This window comes from Oncorhynchus kisutch, linkage group LG24, assembly GCF_002021735.2.
Source record: "Oncorhynchus kisutch isolate 150728-3 linkage group LG24, Okis_V2, whole genome shotgun sequence".
In the NCBI taxonomy this organism is placed as follows: domain Eukaryota; kingdom Metazoa; phylum Chordata; class Actinopteri; order Salmoniformes; family Salmonidae; genus Oncorhynchus; species Oncorhynchus kisutch.
Genome location: NC_034197.2, coordinates 39,765,878 through 39,790,566, shown reverse-complemented (window position 1 = coordinate 39,790,566; position 24,689 = coordinate 39,765,878). Strand labels below are relative to the sequence as shown.

Here is a 24,689-nt window from a genome sequence, read left to right as displayed (position 1 = left end):
AAGTGAGTCTGATTAACAGCTGTTGCATTTTCACCATTTAGATAAGCATCTTTGTGTCACTCAAAAAGTGGAAGAAATTGCATATACTGTAGAAATAATTTGTAGCACAGATTGTTGGATGAAATACAAACTAACCTTGCTTACTTATTTCAAAGCAAGGGCACATATTTCAGCCTTGTGGGAAAAAACGGACAAAGAGTTGACAAAAAGCTTACAGCACCTGGTATTCCCAGGCGGTCTCCCATCCAAGTACTAACCAGGCCCGACCCTGCTTAGCTTCCGAGATCAGACGAGATCAGGCGTACTCAGGCCGGTGTGGTCGTAAGCGAGAAACTATCTCTTGGTGCACTATGTTAAGTGAAAGTGAGTCTGATTAACAGCTGTTGCATTTTCACCATTTAGATAAGCATCTTTGTGTCACTCAAAAAGTGGAAGAAATTGCATATACTGTAGAAATAATTTGTAGCACAGATTGTTGGATGAAATACAAACTAACCTTGCTTACTTATTTCAAAGCAAGGGCACATATTTCAGCCTTGGGGGAAAAAAAGACAAAGAGTTGACAAAAAGCTTACAGCACCTGGTATTCCCAGGCGGTCTCCCATCCAAGTACTAACCAGGCCCGACCCTGCTTAGCTTCCGAGATCAGACGAGATCAGGCGTACTCAGGCCGGTGTGGTCGTAAGCGAGAAACTATCTCTTGGTGCACTATGTTAAGTGAAAGTGAGTCTGATTAACAGCTGTTGCATTTTCACCATTTAGATAAGCATCTTTGTGTCACTCAAAAAGTGGAAGAAATTGCATATACTGTAGAAATAATTTGTAGCACAGATTGTTGGATGAAATACAAACTAACCTTGCTTACTTATTTCAAAGCAAGGGCACATATTTCAGCCTTGTTGGAAAAAACGGACAAAGAGTTGACAAAAAGCTTACAGCACCTGGTATTCCCAGGCGGTCTCCCATCCAAGTACTAACCAGGCCCGACCCTGCTTAGCTTCCGAGATCAGACGAGATCAGGCGTACTCAGGCCGGTGTGGTCGTAAGCGAGAAACTATCTCTTGGTGCACTATGTTAAGTGAAAGTGAGTCTGATTAACAGCTGTTGCATTTTCACCATTTAGATAAGCATCTTTGTGTCACTCAAAAAGTGGAAGAAATTGCATATACTGTAGAAATAATTTGTAGCACAGATTGTTGGATGAAATAAACTAACCTTGCTTACTTATTTCAAAGCAAGGGCACATATTTCAGCCTTGTGGGAAAAACGGACAAAGAGTTGACAAAAAGCTTACAGCACCTGGTATTCCCAGGCGGTCTCCCATCCAAGTACTAACCAGGCCCGACCCTGCTTAGCTTCCGAGATCAGACGAGATCAGGCGTACTCAGGCCGGTGTGGTCGTAAGCGAGAAACTATCTCTTGGTGCACTATGTTAAGTGAAAGTGAGTCTGATTAACAGCTGTTGCATTTTCACCATTTAGATAAGCATCTTTGTGTCACTCAAAAAGTGGAAGAAATTGCATATACTGTAGAAATAATTTGTAGCACAGATTGTTGGATGAAATACAAACTAACCTTGCTTACTTATTTCAAAGCAAGGGCACATATTTCAGCCTTGTTGGAAAAAACGGACAAAGAGTTGACAAAAAGCTTACAGCAACTGGTATTCCCAGGCGGTCTCCCATCCAAGTACTAACCAGGCCGACCCTGCTTAGCTTCCGAGATCAGACGAGATCAGGCGTACTCAGGCCGGTGTGGTCGTAAGCGAGAAACTATCTCTTGGTGCACTATGTTAAGTGAAAGTGAGTCTGATTAACAGCTGTTGCATTTTCACCATTTAGATAAGCATCTTTGTGTCACTCAAAAAGTGGAAGAAATTGCATATACTGTAGAAATAATTTGTAGCACAGATTGTTGGATGAAATACAAACTAACCTTGCTTACTTATTTCAAAGCAAGGGCACATATTTCAGCCTTGTGGAAAAAACGGACAAAGAGTTGACAAAAAGCTTACAGCACCTGGTATTCCCAGGCGGTCTCCCATCCAAGTACTAACCAGGCCCGACCCTGCTTAGCTTCCGAGATCAGACGAGATCAGGCGTACTCAGGCCGGTGTGGTCGTAAGCGAGAAACTATCTCTTGGTGCACTATGTTAAGTGAAAGTGAGTCTGATTAACAGCTGTTGCATTTTCACCATTTAGATAAGCATCTTTGTGTCACTCAAAAAGTGGAAGAAATTGCATATACTGTAGAAATAATTTGTAGCACAGATTGTTGGATGAAATACAAACTAACCTTGCTTACTTATTTCAAAGCAAGGGCACATATTTCAGCCTTGTGGGGAAAAAACGGACAAAGAGTTGACAAAAAGCTTACAGCACCTGGTATTCCCAGGCGGTCTCCCATCCAAGTACTAACCAGCCCGACCCTGCTTAGCTTCCGAGATCAGACGAGATCAGGCGTACTCAGGCCGGTGTGGTCGTAAGCGAGAAACTATCTTGGTGCACTATGTTAAGTGAAAGTGAGTCTGATTAACAGCTGTTGCATTTTCACCATTTAGATAAGCATCTTTGTGTCACTCAAAAAGTGGAAGAAATTGCATATACTGTAGAAATAATTTGTAGCACAGATTGTTGGATGAAATACAAACTAACCTTGCTTACTTATTTCAAAGCAAGGGCACATATTTCAGCCTTGTGGGAAAAAACGGACAAAGAGTTGACAAAAAGCTTACAGCACCTGGTATTCCCAGGCGGTCTCCCATCCAAGTACTAACCAGGCCCGACCCTGCTTAGCTTCCGAGATCAGACGAGATCAGGCGTACTCAGGCCGGTGTGGTCGTAAGCGAGAAACTATCTCTTGGTGCACTATGTTAAGTGAAAGTGAGTCTGATTAACAGCTGTTGCATTTTCACCATTTAGATAAGCATCTTTGTGTCACTCAAAAAGTGGAAGAAATTGCATATACTGTAGAAATAATTTGTAGCACAGATTGTTGGATGAAATACAAACTAACCTTGCTTACTTATTTCAAAGCAAGGGCACATATTTCAGCCTTGTGGGAAAAAAGGACAAAGAGTTGACAAAAAGCTTACAGCACCTGGTATTCCCAGGCGGTCTCCCATCCAAGTACTAACCAGGCCCGACCCTGCTTAGCTTCCGAGATCAGACGAGATCAGGCGTACTCAGGCCGGTGTGGTCGTAAGCGAGAAACTATCTCTTGGTGCACTATGTTAAGTGAAAGTGAGTCTGATTAACAGCTGTTGCATTTTCACCATTTAGATAAGCATCTTTGTGTCACTCAAAAAGTGGAAGAAATTGCATATACTGTAGAAATAATTTGTAGCACAGATGTGGATGAAATGAAAACAAACTAACCTTGCTTACTTATTTCAAAGCAAGGGCACATATTTCAGCCTTGTGGGAAAAAACGGACAAAGAGTTGACAAAAAGCTTACAGCACCTGGTATTCCCAGGCGGTCTCCCATCCAAGTACTAACCAGGCCCGACCCTGCTTAGCTTCCGAGATCAGACGAGATCAGGCGTACTCAGGCCGGTGTGGTCGTAAGCGAGAAACTATCTCTTGGTGCACTATGTTAAGTGAAAGTGAGTCTGATTAACAGCTGTTGCATTTTCACCATTTAGATAAGCATCTTTGTGTCACTCAAAAAGTGGAAGAAATTGCATATACTGTAGAAATAATTTGTAGCACAGATTGTTGGATGAAATACAAACTAACCTTGCTTACTTATTTCAAAGCAAGGGCACATATTTCAGCCTTGTGGGAAAAAACGGACAAAGAGTTGACAAAAAGCTTACAGCACCTGGTATTCCCAGGCGGTCTCCCATCCAAGTACTAACCAGGCCCGACCCTGCTTAGCTTCCGAGATCAGACGAGATCAGGCGTACTCAGGCCGGTGTGGTCGTAAGCGAGAAACTATCTCTTGGTGCACTATGTTAAGTGAAAGTGAGTCTGATTAACAGCTGTTGCATTTTCACCATTTAGATAAGCATCTTTGTGTCACTCAAAAAGTGGAAGAAATTGCATATACTGTAGAAATAATTTGTAGCACAGATTGTTGGATGAAATACAAACTAACCTTGCTTACTTATTTCAAAGCAAGGGCACATATTTCAGCCTTGTGGGAAAAAACGGACAAAGAGTTGACAAAAAGCTTACAGCACCTGGTATTCCCAGGCGGTCTCCCATCCAAGTACTAACCAGGCCCGACCCTGCTTAGCTTCCGAGATCAGACGAGATCAGGCGTACTCAGGCCGGTGTGGTCGTAAGCGAGAAACTATCTCTTGGTGCACTATGTTAAGTGAAAGTGAGTCTGATTAACAGCTGTTGCATTTTCACCATTTAGATAAGCATCTTTGTGTCACTCAAAAAGTGGAAGAAATTGCATATACTGTAGAAATAATTTGTAGCACAGATTGTTGGATGAAATACAAACTAACCTTGCTTACTTATTTCAAAGCAAGGGCACATATTTCAGCCTTGTGGGAAAAAACGGACAAAGAGTTGACAAAAAGCTTACAGCACCTGGTATTCCCAGGCGGTCTCCCATCCAAGTACTAACCAGGCCCGACCCTGCTTAGCTTCCGAGATCAGACGAGATCAGGCGTACTCAGGCCGGTGTGGTCGTAAGCGAGAAACTATCTCTTGGTGCACTATGTTAAGTGAAAGTGAGTCTGATTAACAGCTGTTGCATTTTCACCATTTAGATAAGCATCTTTGTGTCACTCAAAAAGTGGAAGAAATTGCATATACTGTAGAAATAATTTGTAGCACAGATTGTTGGATGAAATACAAACTAACCTTGCTTACTTATTTCAAAGCAAGGGCACATATTTCAGCCTTGTGGGAAAAACGGACAAAGAGTTGACAAAAAGCTTACAGCACCTGGTATTCCCAGGCGGTCTCCCATCCAAGTACTAACCAGGCCCGACCCTGCTTAGCTTCCGAGATCAGACGAGATCAGGCGTACTCAGGCCGGTGTGGTCGTAAGCGAGAAACTATCTCTTGGTGCACTATGTTAAGTGAAAGTGAGTCTGATTAACAGCTGTTGCATTTTCACCATTTAGATAAGCATCTTTGTGTCACTCAAAAAGTGGAAGAAATTGCATATACTGTAGAAATAATTTGTAGCACAGATTGTTGGATGAAATACAAACTAACCTTGCTTACTTATTTCAAAGCAAGGGCACATATTTCAGCCTTGTGGAAAAAAACGGACAAAGAGTTGACAAAAAGCTTACAGCACCTGGTATTCCCAGGCGGTCTCCCATCCAAGTACTAACCAGGCCCGACCCTGCTTAGCTTCCGAGATCAGACGAGATCAGGCGTACTCAGGCCGGTGTGGTCGTAAGCGAGAAACTATCTCTGGTGCACTATGTTAAGTGAAAGTGAGTCTGATTAACAGCTGTTGCATTTTCACCATTTAGATAAGCATCTTTGTGTCACTCAAAAAGTGGAAGAAATTGCATATACTGTAGAAATAATTTGTAGCACAGATTGTTGGATGAAATACAAACTAACCTTGCTTACTTATTTCAAAGCAAGGGCACATATTTCAGCCTTGTGGGAAAAAACGGACAAAGAGTTGACAAAAAGCTTACAGCACCTGGTATTCCCAGGCGGTCTCCCATCCAAGTACTAACCAGGCCCGACCCTGCTTAGCTTCCGAGATCAGACGAGATCAGGCGTACTCAGGCCGGTGTGGTCGTAAGCGAGAAACTATCTCTTGGTGCACTATGTTAAGTGAAAGTGAGTCTGATTAACAGCTGTTGCATTTTCACCATTTAGATAAGCATCTTTGTGTCACTCAAAAAGTGGAAGAAATTGCATATACTGTAGAAATAATTTGTAGCACAGATTGTTGGATGAAATACAAACTAACCTTGCTTACTTATTTCAAAGCAAGGGCACATATTTCAGCCTTGTGGGAAAAAACGGACAAAGAGTTGACAAAAAGCTTACAGCACCTGGTATTCCCAGGCGGTCTCCCATCCAAGTACTAACCAGGCCCGACCCTGCTTAGCTTCCGAGATCAGACGAGATCAGGCGTACTCAGGCCGGTGTGGTCGTAAGCGAGAAACTATCTCTTGGTGCACTATGTTAAGTGAAAGTGAGTCTGATTAACAGCTGTTGCATTTTCACCATTTAGATAAGCATCTTTGTGTCACTCAAAAAGTGGAAGAAATTGCATATACTGTAGAAATAATTTGTAGCACAGATTGTTGGATGAAATACAAACTAACCTTGCTTACTTATTTCAAAGCAAGGGCACATATTTCAGCCTTGTTGGAAAAAAACGGACAAAGAGTTGACAAAAAGCTTACAGCACCTGGTATTCCCAGGCGGTCTCCCATCCAAGTACTAACCAGGCCCGACCCTGCTTAGCTTCCGAGATCAGACGAGATCAGGCGTACTCAGGCCGGTGTGGTCGTAAGCGAGAAACTATCTCTTGGTGCACTATGTTAAGTGAAAGTGAGTCTGATTAACAGCTGTTGCATTTTCACCATTTAGATAAGCATCTTTGTGTCACTCAAAAAGTGGAAGAAATTGCATATACTGTAGAAATAATTTGTAGCACAGATTGTTGGATGAAATACAAACTAACCTTGCTTACTTATTTCAAAGCAAGGGCACATATTTCAGCCTTGTGGGAAAAACGGACAAAGAGTTGACAAAAAGCTTACAGCACCTGGTATTCCCAGGCGGTCTCCCATCCAAGTACTAACCAGGCCCGACCCTGCTTAGCTTCCGAGATCAGACGAGATCAGGCGTACTCAGGCCGGTGTGGTCGTAAGCGAGAAACTATCTCTTGGTGCACTATGTTAAGTGAAAGTGAGTCTGATTAACAGCTGTTGCATTTTCACCATTTAGATAAGCATCTTTGTGTCACTCAAAAAGTGGAAGAAATTGCATATACTGTAGAAATAATTTGTAGCACAGATTGTTGGATGAAATACAAACTAACCTTGCTTACTTATTTCAAAGCAAGGGCACATATTTCAGCCTTGTGGGAAAAAACGGACAAAGAGTTGACAAAAAGCTTACAGCACCTGGTATTCCCAGGCGGTCTCCCATCCAAGTACTAACCAGGCCCGACCCTGCTTAGCTTCCGAGATCAGACGAGATCAGGCGTACTCAGGCCGGTGTGGTCGTAAGCGAGAAACTATCTCTTGGTGCACTATGTTAAGTGAAAGTGAGTCTGATTAACAGCTGTTGCATTTTCACCATTTAGATAAGCATCTTTGTGTCACTCAAAAAGTGGAAGAAATTGCATATACTGTAGAAATAATTTGTAGCACAGATTGTTGGATGAAATACAAACTAACCTTGCTTACTTATTTCAAAGCAAGGGCACATATTTCAGCCTTGTGGGAAAAACGGACAAAGAGTTGACAAAAAGCTTACAGCACCTGGTATTCCCAGGCGGTCTCCCATCCAAGTACTAACCAGGCCCGACCCTGCTTAGCTTCCGAGATCAGACGAGATCAGGCGTACTCAGGCCGGTGTGGTCGTAAGCGAGAAACTATCTCTTGGTGCACTATGTTAAGTGAAAGTGAGTCTGATTAACAGCTGTTGCATTTTCACCATTTAGATAAGCATCTTTGTGTCACTCAAAAAGTGGAAGAAATTGCATACTGTAGAAATAATTTGTAGCACAGATTGTTGGATGAAATACAAACTAACCTTGCTTACTTATTTCAAAGCAAGGGCACATATTTCAGCCTTGTGGGAAAAAACGGACAAAGAGTTGACAAAAAGCTTACAGCACCTGGTATTCCCAGGCGGTCTCCCATCCAAGTACTAACCAGGCCCGACCCTGCTTAGCTTCCGAGATCAGACGAGATCAGGCGTACTCAGGCCGGTGTGGTCGTAAGCGAGAAACTATCTCTGGTGCACTATGTTAAGTGAAAGTGAGTCTGATTAACAGCTGTTGCATTTTCACCATTTAGATAAGCATCTTTGTGTCACTCAAAAAGTGGAGAAATTGCATATACTGTAGAAATAATTTGTAGCACAGATTGTTGGATGAAATACAAACTAACTTGCTTACTTATTTCAAAGCAAGGGCACATATTTCAGCCTTGTGGGGAAAAACGGACAAAGAGTTGACAAAAAGCTTACAGCACCTGGTATTCCCAGGCGGTCTCCCATCCAAGTACTAACCAGGCCCGACCCTGCTTAGCTTCGAGATCAGACGAGATCAGGCGTACTCAGGCCGGTGTGGTCGTAAGCGAGAAACTATCTCTTGGTGCACTATGTTAAGTGAAAGTGAGTCTGATTAACAGCTGTTGCATTTTCACCATTTAGATAAGCATCTTTGTGTCACTCAAAAAGTGGAAGAAATTGCATATACTGTAGAAATAATTTGTAGCACAGATTGTTGGATGAAATACAAACTAACCTTGCTTACTTATTTCAAAGCAAGGGCACATATTTCAGCCTTGTGGGGAAAAACGGACAAAGAGTTGACAAAAAGCTTACAGCACCTGGTATTCCCAGGCGGTCTCCCATCCAAGTACTAACCAGGCCCGACCCTGCTTAGCTTCCGAGATCAGACGAGATCAGGCGTACTCAGGCCGGTGTGGTCGTAAGCGAGAAACTATCTCTTGGTGCACTATGTTAAGTGAAAGTGAGTCTGATTAACAGCTGTTGCATTTTCACCATTTAGATAAGCATCTTTGTGTCACTCAAAAAGTGGAAGAAATTGCATATACTGTAGAAATAATTTGTAGCACAGATTGTTGGATGAAATACAAACTAACCTTGCTTACTTATTTCAAAGCAAGGGCACATATTTCAGCCTTGTGGGAAAAAACGGACAAAGAGTTGACAAAAAGCTTACAGCACCTGGTATTCCCAGGCGGTCTCCCATCCAAGTACTAACCAGGCCCGACCCTGCTTAGCTTCCGAGATCAGACGAGATCAGGCGTACTCAGGCCGGTGTGGTCGTAAGCGAGAAACTATCTCTTGGTGCACTATGTTAAGTGAAAGTGAGTCTGATTAACAGCTGTTGCATTTTCACCATTTAGATAAGCATCTTTGTGTCACTCAAAAAGTGGAAGAAATTGCATATACTGTAGAAATAATTTGTAGCACAGATTGTTGGATGAAATACAAACTAACCTTGCTTACTTTTTCAAAGCAAGGGCACATATTTCAGCCTTGTGGAAAAAACGGACAAAGAGTTGACAAAAAGCTTACAGCACTGGTATTCCCAGGCGGTCTCCCATCCAAGTACTAACCAGGCCGACCCTGCTTAGCTTCCGAGATCAGACGAGATCAGGCGTACTCAGGCCGGTGTGGGTAAGCGAGAAACTATCTCTTGGTGCACTATGTTAAGTGAAAGTGAGTCTGATTAACAGCTGTTGCATTTTCACCATTTAGATAAGCATCTTTGTGTCACTCAAAAAGTGGAAGAAATTGCATATACTGTAGAAATAATTTGTAGCACAGATTGTTGGATGAAATACAAACTAACCTGCTTACTTATTTCAAAGCAAGGGCACATATTTCAGCCTTGTGGGAAAAACGGACAAAGAGTTGACAAAAAGCTTACAGCAACTGGTATTCCCAGGCGGTCTCCCATCCAAGTACTAACCAGGCCCGACCCTGCTTAGCTTCCGAGATCAGACGAGATCAGGCGTACTCAGGCCGGTGTGGTCGTAAGCGAGAAACTATCTCTTGGTGCACTATGTTAAGTGAAAGTGAGTCTGATTAACAGCTGTTGCATTTTCACCATTTAGATAAGCATCTTTGTGTCACTCAAAAAGTGGAAGAAATTGCATATACTGTAGAAATAATTTGTAGCACAGATTGTTGGATGAAATACAACAAACTAACCTTGCTATTTCAAAGCAAGGGCACATATTTCAGCCTTGTGGAAAAAACGGACAAAGAGTTGACAAAAAGCTTACAGCACCTGGTATTCCCAGGCGGTCTCCCATCCAAGTACTAACCAGGCCCGACCCTGCTTAGCTTCCGAGATCAGACGAGATCAGGCGTACTCAGGCCGGTGTGGTCGTAAGCGAGAAACTATCTCTTGGTGCACTATGTTAAGTGAAAGTGAGTCTGATTAACAGCTGTTGCATTTTCACCATTTAGATAAGCATCTTTGTGTCACTCAAAAAGTGGAAGAAATTGCATATACTGTAGAAATAATTTGTAGCACAGATTGTTGGATGAAATACAAACTAACCTTGCTTACTTATTTCAAAGCAAGGGCACATATTTCAGCCTTGTGGGGAAAAAACGGACAAAGAGTTGACAAAAAGCTTACAGCACCTGGTATTCCCAGGCGGTCTCCCATCCAAGTACTAACCAGGCCCGACCCTGCTTAGCTTCCGAGATCAGACGAGATCAGGCGTACTCAGGCCGGTGTGGTCGTAAGCGAGAAACTATCTCTTGGTGCACTATGTTAAGTGAAAGTGAGTCTGATTAACAGCTGTTGCATTTTCACCATTTAGATAAGCATCTTTGTGTCACTCAAAAAGTGGAAGAAATTGCATATACTGTAGAAATAATTTGTAGCACAGATTGTTGGATGAAATACAAACTAACCTTGCTTACTTATTTCAAAGCAAGGGCACATATTTCAGCCTTGTGGGAAAAAACGGACAAAGAGTTGACAAAAAGCTTACAGCACCTGGTATTCCCAGGCGGTCTCCCATCCAAGTACTAACCAGGCCCGACCCTGCTTAGCTTCCGAGATCAGACGAGATCAGGCGTACTCAGGCCGGTGTGGTCGTAAGCGAGAAACTATCTCTTGGTGCACTATGTTAAGTGAAAGTGAGTCTGATTAACAGCTGTTGCATTTTCACCATTTAGATAAGCATCTTTGTGTCACTCAAAAAGTGGAAGAAATTGCATATACTGTAGAAATAATTTGTAGCACAGATGTTGGATGAAATACAAACTAACCTTGCTTACTTATTTCAAAGCAAGGGCACATATTCAGCCTTGTGGAAAAAAACGGACAAAGAGTTGACAAAAAGCTTACAGCACCTGGTATTCCCAGGCGGTCTCCCATCCAAGTACTAACCAGGCCCGACCTGCTTAGCTTCCGAGATCAGACGAGATCAGGCGTACTCAGGCCGGTGTGGTCGTAAGCGAGAAACTATCTCTTGGTGCACTATGTTAAGTGAAAGTGAGTCTGATTAACAGCTGTTGCATTTTCACCATTTAGATAAGCATCTTTGTGTCACTCAAAAAGTGGAAGAAATTGCATATACTGTAGAAATAATTTGTAGCACAGATTGTTGGATGAAATACAAACTAACCTTGCTTACTTATTTCAAAGCAAGGGCACATATTTCAGCCTTGGGGAAAAAAAACGGACAAAGAGTTGACAAAAGCTTACAGCACTGGTATTCCCAGGCGGTCTCCCATCCAAGTACTAACCAGGCCCGACCCTGCTTAGCTTCCGAGATCAGACGAGATCAGGCGTACTCAGGCCGGTGTGGTCGTAAGCGAGAAACTATCTCTTGGTGCACTATGTTAAGTGAAAGTGAGTCTGATTAACAGCTGTTGCATTTTCACCATTTAGATAAGCATCTTTGTGTCACTCAAAAAGTGGAAGAAATTGCATATACTGTAGAAATAATTTGTAGCACAGATTGTTGGATGAAATACAAACTAACCTTGCTTACTTATTTCAAAGCAAGGGCACATATTTCAGCCTTGTGGGAAAAAACGGACAAAGAGTTGACAAAAAGCTTACAGCACTGGTATTCCCAGGCGGTCTCCCATCCAAGTACTAACCAGGCCCGACCCTGCTTAGCTTCCGAGATCAGACGAGATCAGGCGTACTCAGGCCGGTGTGGTCGTAAGCGAGAAACTATCTCTTGGTGCACTATGTTAAGTGAAAGTGAGTCTGATTAACAGCTGTTGCATTTTCACCATTTAGATAAGCATCTTTGTGTCACTCAAAAAGTGGAAGAAATTGCATATACTGTAGAAATAATTTGTAGCACAGATTGTTGGATGAAATACAAACTACCTTGTTACTATTTCAAAAGCAAGGGACATATTCAGCTAACATGTCATAGGTGGGTCGCGAGATATGAGTAAACATTCAGAATCATGCACTATTTCTTCATAATGTTGGTCGTTCGAGGACACTGCATTTCTCATTTGGCTCTCGAGCTTAAAAATTGTAAAAACGTCTGAAACAGCATAGTAAGTCTTAACTCGTTCAAAAACAACCCTTCTAAAATTACATTGCAGTGCCGTGACCCGGATTCAAACCAGGGTTGCTGCGACCACAACGCAGAGTACTAACCACTATACGATCACGGCTGGCTTCAAGAGCTGGCTTTGTAAAGCCTACATAGGCTGTGAAAGTGATGTGCACAAGCTGGCTAAACTCTTTTTATTTTGGTCTCGATAATGAATCAACTGAAGAAACAGTCGAGCTTTACACAGTCGGCAGGTTTTTTCTCATTCGAAAAGTGCCCTTTTTCCGTGACATTGGAATATCTCAATTGCATCCTCCTCACGTCATCTCTAATTCTCTAATCCCATTGGTGAGAAAACCTGAGTGCCCTCCCCTCTGACCTTCTCCAACAATGTGAACAATAAAATTGTACTGCTGAGATTTGAACTCAGGGTCTCCTGTTTACTAGACAGGCACTTTAACCAACTAAGCCACAGCACCCATAAAAGTCAAATATGTTTCAGATGTGAACACCCACACCTATTTGAATCAAACCAATCTCATTCATTTAACCCACATCTCTGTGTAGCAAAATCACATCACAAAAGAGATGTATTTTACTAATATTGGAAACGATACAGACACCTTCAATTCTCTAGCAACAGGGTTTCTTAAGCTACGTTTTGGGACGCAAAGTGGACATGAGCAGGTCAGAGGCAGTGTTGCCAAATCCTCAGGAAGGAAAGTAGCTATTGGTGGTCCTAAAAGTAGCCAGAAGTCGCTAAATGACGTCATCACATAATTTTCATAATTGGCCAAGTGGATGTAATTGTGATTGACGCTGTAGGAGAGAGGAATAACGTCGCGGGAGAGACAAAAAGTGAGTAAAAAACACCCTAAGTATGTTTAGAACTAAAATGGAACTTTCTTCTGTCGATTCTTGTCTTTTTTCTGAGTATTCACTAGATATAGCGACAAAGTCGCTAAGTTGGCAACACTGGTGAGAGGTGGGTAGCGAGATATCAGTAATCAATTGTAATCACATACTATTTCTTCTTAATTATGGTCATTCGAGGACAGTACATTTTTCATTTGGGTCTCGAGATGAATAAACTCAAGAACCTCTGACATGGATTCTTAAACTATGATTTGGGACCCAATGCGGTTATTAACATGTCATAGGTGGGTCGCGAGATATGAGTAAACATTCAGAATCATGCACTATTTCTTCATAATGATGGTCGTTCGAGGACACTGCAGTTCTCATTTGGCTCTCAAGCTTAAAAATAGTAAAAACGTCTGAAACAGCATAGTAAGTCTTAACTCGTTCAAAAAAGAACCCTTCTAAAATTACATTGCAGTGCCGTGACCCGGATCCGAACCGGGGTTGCTGGGACCACAACGCAGAGTACTAATGTAGAGAAATGCTAATTCTTATGTAGGTGACCAAACTATTGTTAAGGGGGGGCTACAACTCAGAGTTGAGCCTGTGGGGTCCCCTACAGGATAGCTCCCGCATTACACTAATGGCCAAAACCAGCGCACACACACATGATCTCCGTTGTCTCTGAACGTTGAATGCCCGAAGAGGATTCTACGATGACGGACAGACTACTGAGCCAATGGCGGAAGACTACAGACTACACCCCAGCTGAACCAATCCAAAGATCCGATCTTCCAGAATCAACCTACTTTCTTTTCTATATAATAGTGGTGTACTGATTGTAACGGCCTCTTCTTCGTCTGCGCTTCCGTACGAACCAGCGGGAGAGCCGTAATTACGCTGTTCTAGATATCTTCACTCTGAATAAACTGTAGCTTGTCATACAATTAACCACCTTGTCTGAATCGATCCTTGACCGACTCGTCCGTCTACATATCCAATTACTAATGTAGAGAAATGCTAATTCTTATGTAGGTGACCAAACTATTGTTGATAAAGGGCTACAACTCAGAGTTGAGCCTGTGGGGTCCCCTACAGGATAGCTCCCGCATTACACTAATGGCCAAAACCAGCGCACACACACATGATCTCCGTTGTAGCTGAACGTTGAATGCCCGAAGAGGATTCTACGATGACGGACAGACTACTGAGCCAATGGCGGAAGACTACAGACTACACCCCAGCTGAACCAATCCAAAGATCCGATCTTCCAGAATCAACCTACTTTCTTTTCTATATAATAGTGGTGTACTGATTGTAACGGCCTCTTCTTCGTCTGCGCTTCCGTACGAACCAGCGGGAGAGCCGTAATTACGCTGTTCTAGATATCTTCACTCTGAATAAACTGTAGCTTGTCATACAATTTACCACCTTGTCTGAATCGATCCTTGACCGACTCGTCCGTCTACATATCCAATTACTAACACTAACACTAACCACTATACGATCACGGCTGGCTTCAAGAGCTGGCTTTGTAAAGCCTACATAGGCTGTGAAAGTGATGTGCACAAGCTGGCTAAACTCTTTTCATTTTGGTCTCGATAATGAATCAACTGAAGAAAGAGTGGAGCTTTACACAGTCGGTAGGTTTTTTCTCATTCGAAAAGTGCCCTTTTTCCGTGACATTGGAATATCTCAATTGCATCCTCCTCACGTCATCTCTAATTCTCTAAACCCATTGGTGAGAAAACCTGATTGCCCTCCCCTCTGACCTTCTCCACCAATGTGAACAATAAAAAGGTACTGCTGAGATTTGAACTCAGGATCTCCTGTTTACTAGATAGGCACTTTAACCAACTAAGCCACAGCACCCATAAAATTCATATATGTTGCAGATGTGAACACCCACACCTATTTGAATGAAACCAATCTCATTCATTTAACCCACATCTCTGTCTAGCAAAATCACATCACAAAAGAGATGTATTTTACTAATATTGGAAGCGATACAGACACCTTCAATTCTCTAGCAACAGGGTTTCTTAAGCTACGTTTTGGGACGCAAAGTGGGCCTGAGCAGGTCAGAGGCAGTGTTGCCAAATCCTCAGTAAGGAAAGTAGCTATTGGTGGTCGTAAAAGTAGCTAGAAGTCGCTAAATGACGTCATCACATAATTTTCATAATTGGCCAAGTGGATGTAATTGTGATTGACGCTGTAGGAGAGAGGAATAACATCGCGGGAGAGACAAAAAGTGAGTAAAAAACACCCTAAGTATGTTTAGAACTAAAATTTGACTTTCATCTGTCGATTCTTGTCTTTTTTCTGAATACTCACTAAATATAGCGACAAAGTCGCTAAGTTGGCAACACTGGTGAGAGGTGGGTAGCGAGATATCAGTAATCGATTGTAATCACATACTATTTCTTCTTAATTGTGGTCATTCGAGGACAGTACATTTTTCATTTGAGACCCAAAGCGGTTATTAACATATGATAGGTGGGTTGCAAGATATGAGTAAACATTCAGAATCATACACTATTTCTTGATAATGTTGGTCGTTCTAGGTCACTACATTTCTCATTTGGCTCTCGAGCTTAAAAATGGTAAAAACTTCTGAAACAACAGATGAATCAGTTAACAGACGTTTTTATTGATAGCATCTGGGTTAATGTATTAAGTCTTTACTGTGTTGTAGTGTTAACAAATTGCATACCTGGTTTCATTGGACATCTACATAGGTTTTGAAAACTAATTATCACTAATCAACGGCTTTGGATGAGAATGTGTCATTCTCAGAACGTTCAACTGCATTTGCCTAAGACCTAATATTGAATTGCACCCGACCTTTTGCAGTTGAACGTTCTGAGAATGGCACATTCTCCTCCATTTGTAATTGGTAAATAATGCTTCCGCATTGTGCTGTTTATTTCTGATAGTTTTCAAAACCTTTGTAGATGTCCAGTTAAATTAGATATGCAAATTGTTGACACTACAACACAGTAAAGACTTAGATACTGTAAGGGGTGCGCGCAAAAACTGTGTTTCCAACGGCGCAGTTTAATAATAAAAACCCACCGGAAACCAGTACAATCAATAAATGGGTACAAACCCCGACCCACAACAGACATAATGTGCACAAGCACGTACAATAAACAATACCGGACAAGGACATAGGGGGAACATAGGGTTAAATACACAACATGTAATTGATGGAATTTAAACCAGGTATGTGGGAAGACAAGACAGAAAAAATGGAAAATAAACGGTGGATCGGTGATGGCTAGAAAACCGATGACGTCGACCGCCGAACGTCGCCCGAACAAGGAGAGGGACCGACTTCGGGGGACGTCGTGACAGATACATTATCCCTACTGCTAATCAATAAAAAAAAATCACGCTCAACAGTTTCCCTTGCGTATCACGAACTGTGGGAAGCATTGGAGTCAACATGGGCCAGCGCCCCTGTGAAATGCTTTTGGCAAATTATAGAGTCCATTTGACAAATTGAGACTGTTCTGAGGGCGAAGGGGGGGTGGGTGGTGTAACATGTGGCAATTTTAGCATGTAAATCTTGGTGGGGATACTACACAACACAACACTAAACAATACATTATTGCACTATAACGGTGTCAAAGGGTGCCCAGAAACTGTTAGGGCCTACATAAAGCTGTCCCAACAGCAGAGTACCAACAGCAGTCCCAACATCTTACCACTACTACACCTGGCATCAGTGGCGGAGCCTTGTCTGGCAGAGAAACAGTTCATTCAGCCTTATTTACTGCCTTTAAAAAAACATTGCTGATATAGGAGACTTGCTTAAACTTCTTATGGCTGCAATCCCGTAAACAGGATCGATATGACAACAGCCAGTGAAAGTGCAGGGTGCCAAATTCAAACAACAAGCATCCTCAAGCATACAAGTATTTCACAACATTTTAAAGATACACTTCTTGTTAATCCCACCACAGTGTCCAATTTCAAAAAGGCTTTACAGCGAAAGCACCACAAACAATTATGTTAGGTCACAGCAAAATCACAGAAGAACACAGCCATTTTCCAGCCAAAGACAGGAGTCACAAAAAGCAGAAATAGAGATAAAATTAATAACTAACCTTTGATGATCTTCATCAGATGACACTCATAGGACTTCATGTTACACAATAGATATAATGTTTTGTTCGATAAAGTTCATATTTATATCCAAAAACCTCAGTTTACATTGGCACCATGTTCAGAAATGCCTCCAAAATATCAGGAGAAATTGCAGAGCCACATCAAATATCATAAATACTCATCATCAATTTGATGAAAGATACATGTTTTACATAGAATTAAAGATACACTTGTTCTTAATGCAACCACTGTGTCAGATTTCAAAAAGCTTTACGGCAAAAGCACAATATTCAATAATCTGTGAACAGCGTTCAGCAACAGAAGGAAGCCATTACCCGCCAAATTGTGCAGTCAACAAAACTCATAAATAGCATTATAAATCTTCACTTACCTTTGCTGATCTTTGTTGGAATGCACTCCCAGGACTCCCACTTCCACAAGAAATGTTTGTTTTGTTCGGTAATGTCCATCATTTACGTCCAAATAGCAATTTTTGTTAGCGTGTTTGGTAAACAAATCCAAAATCAGGAAGCGCATTCACTAAAAGCAGACGAAATGTCGAAAAGTTCCGTAACAGTCAGTAGAAACATGTCAAACGATTTATTGACTCATTATTTATGATGTTTTTAACATAAATCTTCTATAATGTTCCAACCGGAGAATTCCATTGTCTTCAGAAGTGCGATGGAACAGAGCCCCTTCATGTCAACGCGCATGGTCAGAGCATGGTCAGCTCATGATAGACCTTACTCATTCCCGTCTCCTTCAGCCCCACTTCACAGTAGAAGCATCAACAAGGTTCTACAGACTGTTGACATCTAGTGGAAGCAGTAGGATGTGCAAACTGACCCATATCCCACTGTGTATTCAATAGGCGATGAGTTGAAAACCTACAAACATCAGATTTCCCACTTCCTGGTTGGATTTGTTTCTCAGGTTTTTGCCTGCCATATTAGTTCTGTTATACTCACAGACATCATTCAAACAGTTTTAGAAACTTCAGGGTGTTTTCTATCCAATACTAATAATAATATGCATATATTAGCAACTGGGACTGAGGAGCAGGCAGTTTACTCGTGGCACCTCTGGCACCTTTTCATCCAAGCTACTCAATACTGCCCCTGCAGCCATAAGAACAAATGTGGTTTCTAATGACGATTGAGATGTATAAACTATGACACAGTCAATATAACTATTTGTTTAGCACTTTTGAAATAATTTACAGTGACATAATTCAAAACATGGGCCGTTCTTTTAGTGTTCTCCCTGTACACCAAGTCAGAAATATAGGATAAATAAAAGGGGCATATAAGCAGACAATTAAAGCTCTTACAATGTTCAATAACTACATTTCTCTAAAACAGGTTATAGGCTACATGTGCACCATCAAGTCAGAACAGTAGGTGAAATGAAGAGGAGTAAATAGACCAAATTATTAAGGGGTAAGGCTCATGGGCTACTAACATCTGACCTCACAACTTTAATTTACTTTATTAGCTACAGTATACATAACTCCCTGGCATATTACATCATTTATGCAGCAGCATACAATATGTTTTTCGACTCCCCTTGTCATGCTGTGCCCACTTCAACAGGAAGGTGATGTGGCAGTCCTTCATGGGATAATTTTGTCATCAGTCTGGCATTCTCTGGATTTATGGTGCTTTCAAAACAACTGGGAACTCTGGAAAAAAACGGTCGAAACGGTTGAATCATAATGACGTCATTGATCTTCAGGTCGTAGCTCTAGAAACAGGCCGGATTTACAATTCGTATTTACAATTTGTATGGAACTCACTGAAGTCAAGTTTTCACAGTTCCAAGTTAACAGTTGTTTTGAGCGCAGCACAAATCATGCTTCATTGACGGCATGGCCAATGCTGAATGTTTATCATTTTAAAATTGGAAATTAATCCCAGATTTGTGACCACACAGCCACACCACTGAATAGCAGGCTAGTGATTGCTTTGCAATGCTTGCAGTTAGCCACTGTCACTGATTCCTTCCATACCACTCATTGTTGAATTTACGATTTCCAACTTGTTGTGTAATGTTCATGTCCAATGGCCGATGAGAACCAATGCGTTTCATCTATAATTTATCTTCAGGATTAAAAAGGATTTGCCAGTGGATTGCCAACTTGATTCATGATGATGACTGCTAGCTACGATTTTGAATGTATGATGTGGACATGATCACTCCAATCAAAGCTACTGTACATATAACGTGATTTGACATAATTTAATTCGTGGTCAATGACCTTGAGCCTTCGGGGATGGGCACTTCTAATGTAACTCTATAGCAGCACCAAAGGGGCTAGAACTTTCTAGCTCTACCCTTAGACTTGATGGTGACGTTGTGTTCCCATGAGTGACAGAACACTGTGCCAATGACGGTGCAGTGCTCCGTATTTTCTGATGGCTTGCTCCATCACCACAGGAAGCACTGAGCTAGGCTGAAAAACCTGCATTTTGGAGCTGCCTTAATCATGAAAACAAAAAAGCTACCATGTTTTTATGCAGGCTTTATTAACTCATATTTTTTTTACATTGTTTGCAAACTGATATGTGACACGTATTAATTCCAAACTAACATGCAAAACAGACAAGGCCCCCCCCCCCCCAAAAAAATGACGGGTCGCCACTGTGTGTAACTAAATATTAAGAAATTATTCTCAGTGTAGGGCTATTAGGTTGTTTTTGTTCTCAAAACAGTGTTTTATAAAAGTTCTTCCTCAAGAGAATTGTATTATTGAAAATGAAAGAGTTGGGAATGTTGTTCAATTGTCATATTAATGCTACATGTACTATCAATATAGAATACAACATATTTTCTAGATGGTATTTTTGGGGATTATTTTTCGCAAATGTTTGGTCACGACTGAGACAACCTGGTTCAATTTAGGTCCCGAGGCAAAACCAGTTCAGACCCACTGCTGAGATTCGAACTCAGGATGTCCTGTTAACCGTTAATACATTATTGATTGCGGGTCTGAAAAGCAACACATATTTTTATTGAAACCGAAACTTATTTATTTAACCCATATCTTTGTCCAGCAAAATAAAATATCCTGAAAGTTTAAGAACCTCTGGACTAGCAAATTAATCAAATGTATTAACCTACTATGAGCTGAAGGACTGTGTCCAATAGCAGGGTTGTCTCATTAATTAGTTAACTTACAGTTACTAGAACAGGCACATGCGTGCGTCCGTGTGCGCCATCGCCCGCATGTTGATTTTGTCCATCCACACCAGACGCAATCAGGACAAGGAGGTTGAAATATCAAAACAAACTCCGAACCAACGATATTAATTTGGGGAGAGGTTGAAAAGAGATTAAACATTTGTGGCAATTTAGCTAGCTAAATCGGATGTCCTGATCGTGTCTGATCTGGATGGGCAAAATCAACATGTGCGCAATGGCGCATTCGAACGCCTGGTCGAGTCAGCATGTTAGCCTTACCAGTTAGATTAAACAGAATGTTTTAACTTCAAAATACAGCCCATTTGCCAGGACATCGCAATGCTGTGACTCAGAGTACTAACCACTATACAATCACGGCGAGCTACCAGAGCTTGATTGTAGAGATGAGATACTGGGCTACTCAAACTGGCACTGTGACATGTACAAGCTGGCTAAATGCTTGAGTTGTTAGCCAATTCAGCTAATGTCACAGTTTGTAGTTAGATTTACAGTTTAGATTTACACAGTTAGTGCATTTTAATTCATTCGAAAAGAGCCCTTTTGTCGTGACATTGGGAGAATCTCAATTGCATTACTCCTCACGTTCACTTTCCTCTCTCCTTCCCTCCTTCTCAAAACTCCTTCTTCTCCCCGGGTGAACATATTGTATTTTTTAACCCCTTTTTCTCCCCAATTCCATGATTATGATCTTGTCTCATCGCTGCAACTCCCCAACAGGCTCAGGAGAGGCAAAGGTCCCGAAACATGACCCACCAAGCCACGCTTCTAACCAACCACTCAACTCAGAGGCCAGCTGCACCAATGTGTCACAAGAAACAACATTCAACTGACAACAGCCTGCAGGCACCCGACCCACCACAAGGAGTCTCTAGAGTGCAATGAGCCACGTAAGGCCCAACCAGCCAAACACTCCCCTGGGCCAATTGTGCGACACCCTATGGGGCTCCCGGTCACGACTGGGATCGAATCACAGGCTGTAGTGACACCAAAACACTGCTACGCAGTGCCTTGGATCACTGCGCCCCTCAGGAGGCACACATTTAGATTTTTGCCCTAGCACTAAACATTTGATTCAAATAACCGACAAATAATCAAGCTTTGATTATTTGAATCAGCTGTGTAGTGCAAGGGTAAAAACCAAATCATGCACCCAAGAGGGGGAGGTCGGGGGCAGCTACCATGATCTGGGGGAATTTGGCAGGGTTGCCTAGATATTTAGCTTGCACAGTAAGTTTTAACTAGTTCAGAATACAGCCTTTTGGCCATGACATTGTGTAATGCAATGCCATGATCAGGACTCGAATCTGCTGCAGCCACAAGACAGAGTACTAACCTCTATACTATCACAGCGAGCTACCTGAACTTGAGCATTAGGGGGAGATATTGGGGTACTCAATAATACAGTGATGTGGACAAGCCACAGGGGAACACTCTGGCTGAATGTCAAAGTTAGCTTGTTAGCTAGCTCACTTAAAAGGAGTCCTCCTCGCCTCCTTCTCAAAACCCATTGGATGAGAAAGCCAGAGATCCCACCCCTCTAACCTTCTCCCCCAATGAGATTCAAACTCAGGAGCTCCTGTTTTCAAGACAGGTACTTCAACCAGCTAAGCCACAGCGCTCACAGTGTAGGTACATTATATTTTGTGAGTGGGAAAAACCACACATATTTTGAATCGAAACAGAATCTTATTTATTTAACCTATATCTCTTTCCAGAATTTATTTTTAGAAAAAAAAAGAATAAAATCCTAATATTGGAATTGATACGGACACCTTCGATTTGACTACCAACAGGGTTTCTTAAACTATGGGTTGTAACCCAAAGTGGGCCTTGAGCATGTGAGAGGTGAGGTGCGAGATATGAGTAAACATTTCTAATCACACAATATTTCTTCTTAATTTGGGTCGATCGAGGACAGTACATTTCTCACTTGAGTCTCAAGCTGAATAACCTGAAGAAACTGATATAGAGAGTTAGGCCAGGTTCTAGAACGGCCGCCATGTTAGCGCCCATATAGATCTTTGTTCATGAAATGTTGGTTATGTAACAATATGTAATGTTGGTGATGTAAAAATATGTCATTTGGTGATGTAACAATATGTCATGTTGGTGAATTAACAATATGTCATGTTGGGGATGTAACAATATGTCATGTTGGTGATGTAACAATATGTCATGTTGGGGATGTAACAATATGACATGTTGGTGATGTAACAGTATGTCATGTTGGTGATGTAACAATATGTCATGTTGGTGATGTAACAATATGTCATGTTGGTGATATAACAATATGTCATGTTGGTGATGTAACAATATGTCATGTTGGTGATGTAACAATATGTCATGTTGGTGATGTAACAATATGTCATGTTGGGGATGTAACAATATGTCATGTTGGTGATGTAACAATATGTAATGTTGGTGATGTAACAATACGTCATGTTGGTGAATGAACAATATGTCATGTTGGTGATGTAACAATATGTCATGTTGGTGATGTAACAATATGTCATGTTGGTGAATGAACAATATGTCATGTTGGTGATGTAACAATATGTAATGTTGGTGATGTAACAATACGTCATGTTGGGGATGTAACAATATGTCATGTATTGATGTTCCGGGTGAAATGACCCACTGTAAACAAGCAGAACAGAGCAGCAAATTTAACAGACATTTTTATTGATTAGCATCTGGGATAATGTATCCAAGTCTTTACTGTGTTGTAGTGCTAACAAATTGCATATCTGGTTTCATTGGACATCTACATAGGTTTTGAAAACTAATTATCACTTATCAACGGCTATGGATGACAAAGTGTCGTTCTCAGAACGTTCAACTGCATTGGCCTAACACCTAATATTGAATTGCACCCGACGTTTGGCCCTGAGAACAACTTAAAATATTCTATGCATGGTTGTAGAAAGTTCCACAGGGAAGCTGGCCCATGTTGACTCCAATTCTTCCCACAGTTGTGTGAAATTGGCTGGATGTCCTTTGGGTGGTGGGCCATTCTTGATACACACGGGAAAATGTTGTGCGTAAAAAAAACAGCAGCGCTGCAGTTCTTGACACAAACCGGTCACCTACTACCATAACCCCTTCAAAGGCACTTAAATCGTTTGTTTTGCCCATTCACCCTCTGAATGGCATACATACACAACGCATGTCTCAATTGACTCAAGGCTTAAAAACCCTTCTTTAACCTGTCTCCTCCCCTTCATCTACACTGATTGAAGTGGATTTAATAGGTAACATCATTAAAGGATCATATCTTTCACCTGGATTCACCTGGTCAGTCTATTTCATGGAAAGAGAAGGTTTTCTTAATGATTTGTATACTCAGCGTAAATGGCTCTGTGCTGGAGGCTGTAGCAGCATCCGAAGAGATGACCTCAGCTATCCTGCAGTGCTGGGCTTACACAGCTGCCTCTGATTGGCTAGGAACAAAGGCCTGCGATGGCTGCACCCGCGTTTGGCAAGTACGTAGCTACACAGAGCTACAGTCAACCCAAACCCAAGCCCAGACCAGAGGCTATTGAGCTGCACTTTATCTAGATACTAACCATCCTATTCCCTCTCTCCTTCTCCCAAACTGGCTCTCTGCCTCTGCCCCAAAACAAATATGACTGAGTGGTTTTTAAACAATATGGAATCGTTCTGTCAAAGAGAGAACTTGCTTTCGTTATATTCTTGGCTCTGTAGGCTGAGCACCTCCCAATCATGTCATGTAGACAGAATGTGAAGATACGGAATAAGGCGTCGTTATAACAGTGTCAGGTTTCAGTTGAGGAATTGTTATAAAACTGTTATAATAAAGTATCAACAAGCCTCCTACATGATCCGAGCATCTGACAGCAATCTCTATCAGTCTGTAAAAGGAGAAAGAAGAAGTCATCTCTTTCTTTTAGGCCTTGTTTAGACTCATATACTGAACTGTACTATCTTCCTGTATTACGTTTCAGCTCTGCAGACAGAGAGCGAAGGACAAGAGCCCACCCCCATAGTGGTTGGAGCGTTGGACTAGTAACTGAAAGGTTGCAAGATCGAATCCCCTGAGCTGACAAGGTAAAAATCTGTCGTTCTGCCCCTGAGCAAGGCAGTTAACTCACTGTTCCCCGGGCACCAAAGATGTGGATGTCGATTAAGGCAGCCCCCCCGCACCTCTCTGATTCAGAGGGGTTGGGTTAAATGTGACTGACACATTTCAGTTGAATACATTCAGTTGGACAACTGACTAGGTATTCTCCTTTCCCTTACCATAGGGCACTACCTTTGCCCAGGGGCTTATGGGTCCTAGTCAAAAATAGTGTACTA

General features: G+C 41.8%; 28 non-coding genes and 7 pseudogenes across 28 annotated transcripts; all 35 read right to left on the bottom strand.

Moving 5' to 3' along the window:
• Positions 1-208: 208 nt before the first annotated feature.
• Positions 209-327, bottom strand: LOC116357066 (5S ribosomal RNA). The gene has a single exon (XR_004205377.1). It is a non-coding gene; the product is annotated as a 5S ribosomal RNA (ribosomal RNA).
• Positions 328-568: 241 nt separating this feature from the next.
• LOC116357065 (5S ribosomal RNA) lies at positions 569-687 on the bottom strand. Its single transcript, XR_004205376.1, has one exon. It is a non-coding gene; the product is annotated as a 5S ribosomal RNA (ribosomal RNA).
• Positions 688-929: 242 nt separating this feature from the next.
• LOC116357064 (5S ribosomal RNA) lies at positions 930-1,048 on the bottom strand. Its single transcript, XR_004205375.1, has one exon. It is a non-coding gene; the product is annotated as a 5S ribosomal RNA (ribosomal RNA).
• Positions 1,049-1,287: 239 nt separating this feature from the next.
• Positions 1,288-1,406, bottom strand: LOC116357063 (5S ribosomal RNA). Its single transcript, XR_004205374.1, has one exon. It is a non-coding gene; the product is annotated as a 5S ribosomal RNA (ribosomal RNA).
• A 242-nt stretch (positions 1,407-1,648) lies between these two features.
• Positions 1,649-1,766, bottom strand: LOC116357088 (uncharacterized; annotated as a pseudogene).
• Positions 1,767-2,007: 241 nt separating this feature from the next.
• LOC116357062 (5S ribosomal RNA) lies at positions 2,008-2,126 on the bottom strand. The gene has a single exon (XR_004205373.1). It is a non-coding gene; the product is annotated as a 5S ribosomal RNA (ribosomal RNA).
• A 243-nt stretch (positions 2,127-2,369) lies between these two features.
• Positions 2,370-2,487, bottom strand: LOC116357081 (uncharacterized; annotated as a pseudogene).
• A 240-nt stretch (positions 2,488-2,727) lies between these two features.
• LOC116357061 (5S ribosomal RNA) lies at positions 2,728-2,846 on the bottom strand. The gene has a single exon (XR_004205372.1). It is a non-coding gene; the product is annotated as a 5S ribosomal RNA (ribosomal RNA).
• Positions 2,847-3,087: 241 nt separating this feature from the next.
• On the bottom strand, positions 3,088-3,206 carry LOC116357060 (5S ribosomal RNA). The gene has a single exon (XR_004205371.1). It is a non-coding gene; the product is annotated as a 5S ribosomal RNA (ribosomal RNA).
• A 244-nt stretch (positions 3,207-3,450) lies between these two features.
• On the bottom strand, positions 3,451-3,569 carry LOC116357059 (5S ribosomal RNA). The gene has a single exon (XR_004205370.1). It is a non-coding gene; the product is annotated as a 5S ribosomal RNA (ribosomal RNA).
• Positions 3,570-3,811: 242 nt separating this feature from the next.
• LOC116357058 (5S ribosomal RNA) lies at positions 3,812-3,930 on the bottom strand. Its single transcript, XR_004205369.1, has one exon. It is a non-coding gene; the product is annotated as a 5S ribosomal RNA (ribosomal RNA).
• A 242-nt stretch (positions 3,931-4,172) lies between these two features.
• LOC116357057 (5S ribosomal RNA) lies at positions 4,173-4,291 on the bottom strand. The gene has a single exon (XR_004205367.1). It is a non-coding gene; the product is annotated as a 5S ribosomal RNA (ribosomal RNA).
• A 242-nt stretch (positions 4,292-4,533) lies between these two features.
• Positions 4,534-4,652, bottom strand: LOC116357055 (5S ribosomal RNA). The gene has a single exon (XR_004205365.1). It is a non-coding gene; the product is annotated as a 5S ribosomal RNA (ribosomal RNA).
• A 241-nt stretch (positions 4,653-4,893) lies between these two features.
• On the bottom strand, positions 4,894-5,012 carry LOC116357054 (5S ribosomal RNA). The gene has a single exon (XR_004205364.1). It is a non-coding gene; the product is annotated as a 5S ribosomal RNA (ribosomal RNA).
• A 242-nt stretch (positions 5,013-5,254) lies between these two features.
• Positions 5,255-5,373, bottom strand: LOC116357053 (5S ribosomal RNA). The gene has a single exon (XR_004205363.1). It is a non-coding gene; the product is annotated as a 5S ribosomal RNA (ribosomal RNA).
• Positions 5,374-5,614: 241 nt separating this feature from the next.
• LOC116357052 (5S ribosomal RNA) lies at positions 5,615-5,733 on the bottom strand. The gene has a single exon (XR_004205362.1). It is a non-coding gene; the product is annotated as a 5S ribosomal RNA (ribosomal RNA).
• A 242-nt stretch (positions 5,734-5,975) lies between these two features.
• Positions 5,976-6,094, bottom strand: LOC116357051 (5S ribosomal RNA). The gene has a single exon (XR_004205361.1). It is a non-coding gene; the product is annotated as a 5S ribosomal RNA (ribosomal RNA).
• Positions 6,095-6,337: 243 nt separating this feature from the next.
• LOC116357050 (5S ribosomal RNA) lies at positions 6,338-6,456 on the bottom strand. Its single transcript, XR_004205360.1, has one exon. It is a non-coding gene; the product is annotated as a 5S ribosomal RNA (ribosomal RNA).
• A 241-nt stretch (positions 6,457-6,697) lies between these two features.
• On the bottom strand, positions 6,698-6,816 carry LOC116357049 (5S ribosomal RNA). The gene has a single exon (XR_004205359.1). It is a non-coding gene; the product is annotated as a 5S ribosomal RNA (ribosomal RNA).
• Positions 6,817-7,058: 242 nt separating this feature from the next.
• On the bottom strand, positions 7,059-7,177 carry LOC116357048 (5S ribosomal RNA). The gene has a single exon (XR_004205358.1). It is a non-coding gene; the product is annotated as a 5S ribosomal RNA (ribosomal RNA).
• Positions 7,178-7,418: 241 nt separating this feature from the next.
• On the bottom strand, positions 7,419-7,537 carry LOC116357047 (5S ribosomal RNA). The gene has a single exon (XR_004205357.1). It is a non-coding gene; the product is annotated as a 5S ribosomal RNA (ribosomal RNA).
• Positions 7,538-7,777: 240 nt separating this feature from the next.
• Positions 7,778-7,896, bottom strand: LOC116357042 (5S ribosomal RNA). Its single transcript, XR_004205352.1, has one exon. It is a non-coding gene; the product is annotated as a 5S ribosomal RNA (ribosomal RNA).
• A 239-nt stretch (positions 7,897-8,135) lies between these two features.
• On the bottom strand, positions 8,136-8,253 carry LOC116357080 (uncharacterized; annotated as a pseudogene).
• Positions 8,254-8,495: 242 nt separating this feature from the next.
• LOC116357089 (5S ribosomal RNA) lies at positions 8,496-8,614 on the bottom strand. Its single transcript, XR_004205386.1, has one exon. It is a non-coding gene; the product is annotated as a 5S ribosomal RNA (ribosomal RNA).
• Positions 8,615-8,856: 242 nt separating this feature from the next.
• Positions 8,857-8,975, bottom strand: LOC116357078 (5S ribosomal RNA). The gene has a single exon (XR_004205385.1). It is a non-coding gene; the product is annotated as a 5S ribosomal RNA (ribosomal RNA).
• Positions 8,976-9,215: 240 nt separating this feature from the next.
• LOC116357090 (uncharacterized) lies at positions 9,216-9,330 on the bottom strand (annotated as a pseudogene).
• A 240-nt stretch (positions 9,331-9,570) lies between these two features.
• Positions 9,571-9,689, bottom strand: LOC116357074 (uncharacterized; annotated as a pseudogene).
• A 239-nt stretch (positions 9,690-9,928) lies between these two features.
• LOC116357067 (5S ribosomal RNA) lies at positions 9,929-10,047 on the bottom strand. Its single transcript, XR_004205378.1, has one exon. It is a non-coding gene; the product is annotated as a 5S ribosomal RNA (ribosomal RNA).
• A 243-nt stretch (positions 10,048-10,290) lies between these two features.
• On the bottom strand, positions 10,291-10,409 carry LOC116357056 (5S ribosomal RNA). The gene has a single exon (XR_004205366.1). It is a non-coding gene; the product is annotated as a 5S ribosomal RNA (ribosomal RNA).
• Positions 10,410-10,651: 242 nt separating this feature from the next.
• Positions 10,652-10,770, bottom strand: LOC116357036 (5S ribosomal RNA). The gene has a single exon (XR_004205348.1). It is a non-coding gene; the product is annotated as a 5S ribosomal RNA (ribosomal RNA).
• A 240-nt stretch (positions 10,771-11,010) lies between these two features.
• LOC116357071 (5S ribosomal RNA) lies at positions 11,011-11,128 on the bottom strand. The gene has a single exon (XR_004205382.1). It is a non-coding gene; the product is annotated as a 5S ribosomal RNA (ribosomal RNA).
• Positions 11,129-11,370: 242 nt separating this feature from the next.
• On the bottom strand, positions 11,371-11,488 carry LOC116357083 (uncharacterized; annotated as a pseudogene).
• A 242-nt stretch (positions 11,489-11,730) lies between these two features.
• LOC116357082 (uncharacterized) lies at positions 11,731-11,848 on the bottom strand (annotated as a pseudogene).
• Positions 11,849-12,243: 395 nt separating this feature from the next.
• Positions 12,244-12,315, bottom strand: trnah-gug (transfer RNA histidin (anticodon GUG)). The gene has a single exon. It is a non-coding gene; the product is annotated as a tRNA-His (tRNA).
• A 2,538-nt stretch (positions 12,316-14,853) lies between these two features.
• Positions 14,854-14,927, bottom strand: trnat-agu (transfer RNA threonine (anticodon AGU)). The gene has a single exon. It is a non-coding gene; the product is annotated as a tRNA-Thr (tRNA).
• Between the last annotated feature and the right edge of the window lie 9,762 nt (positions 14,928-24,689).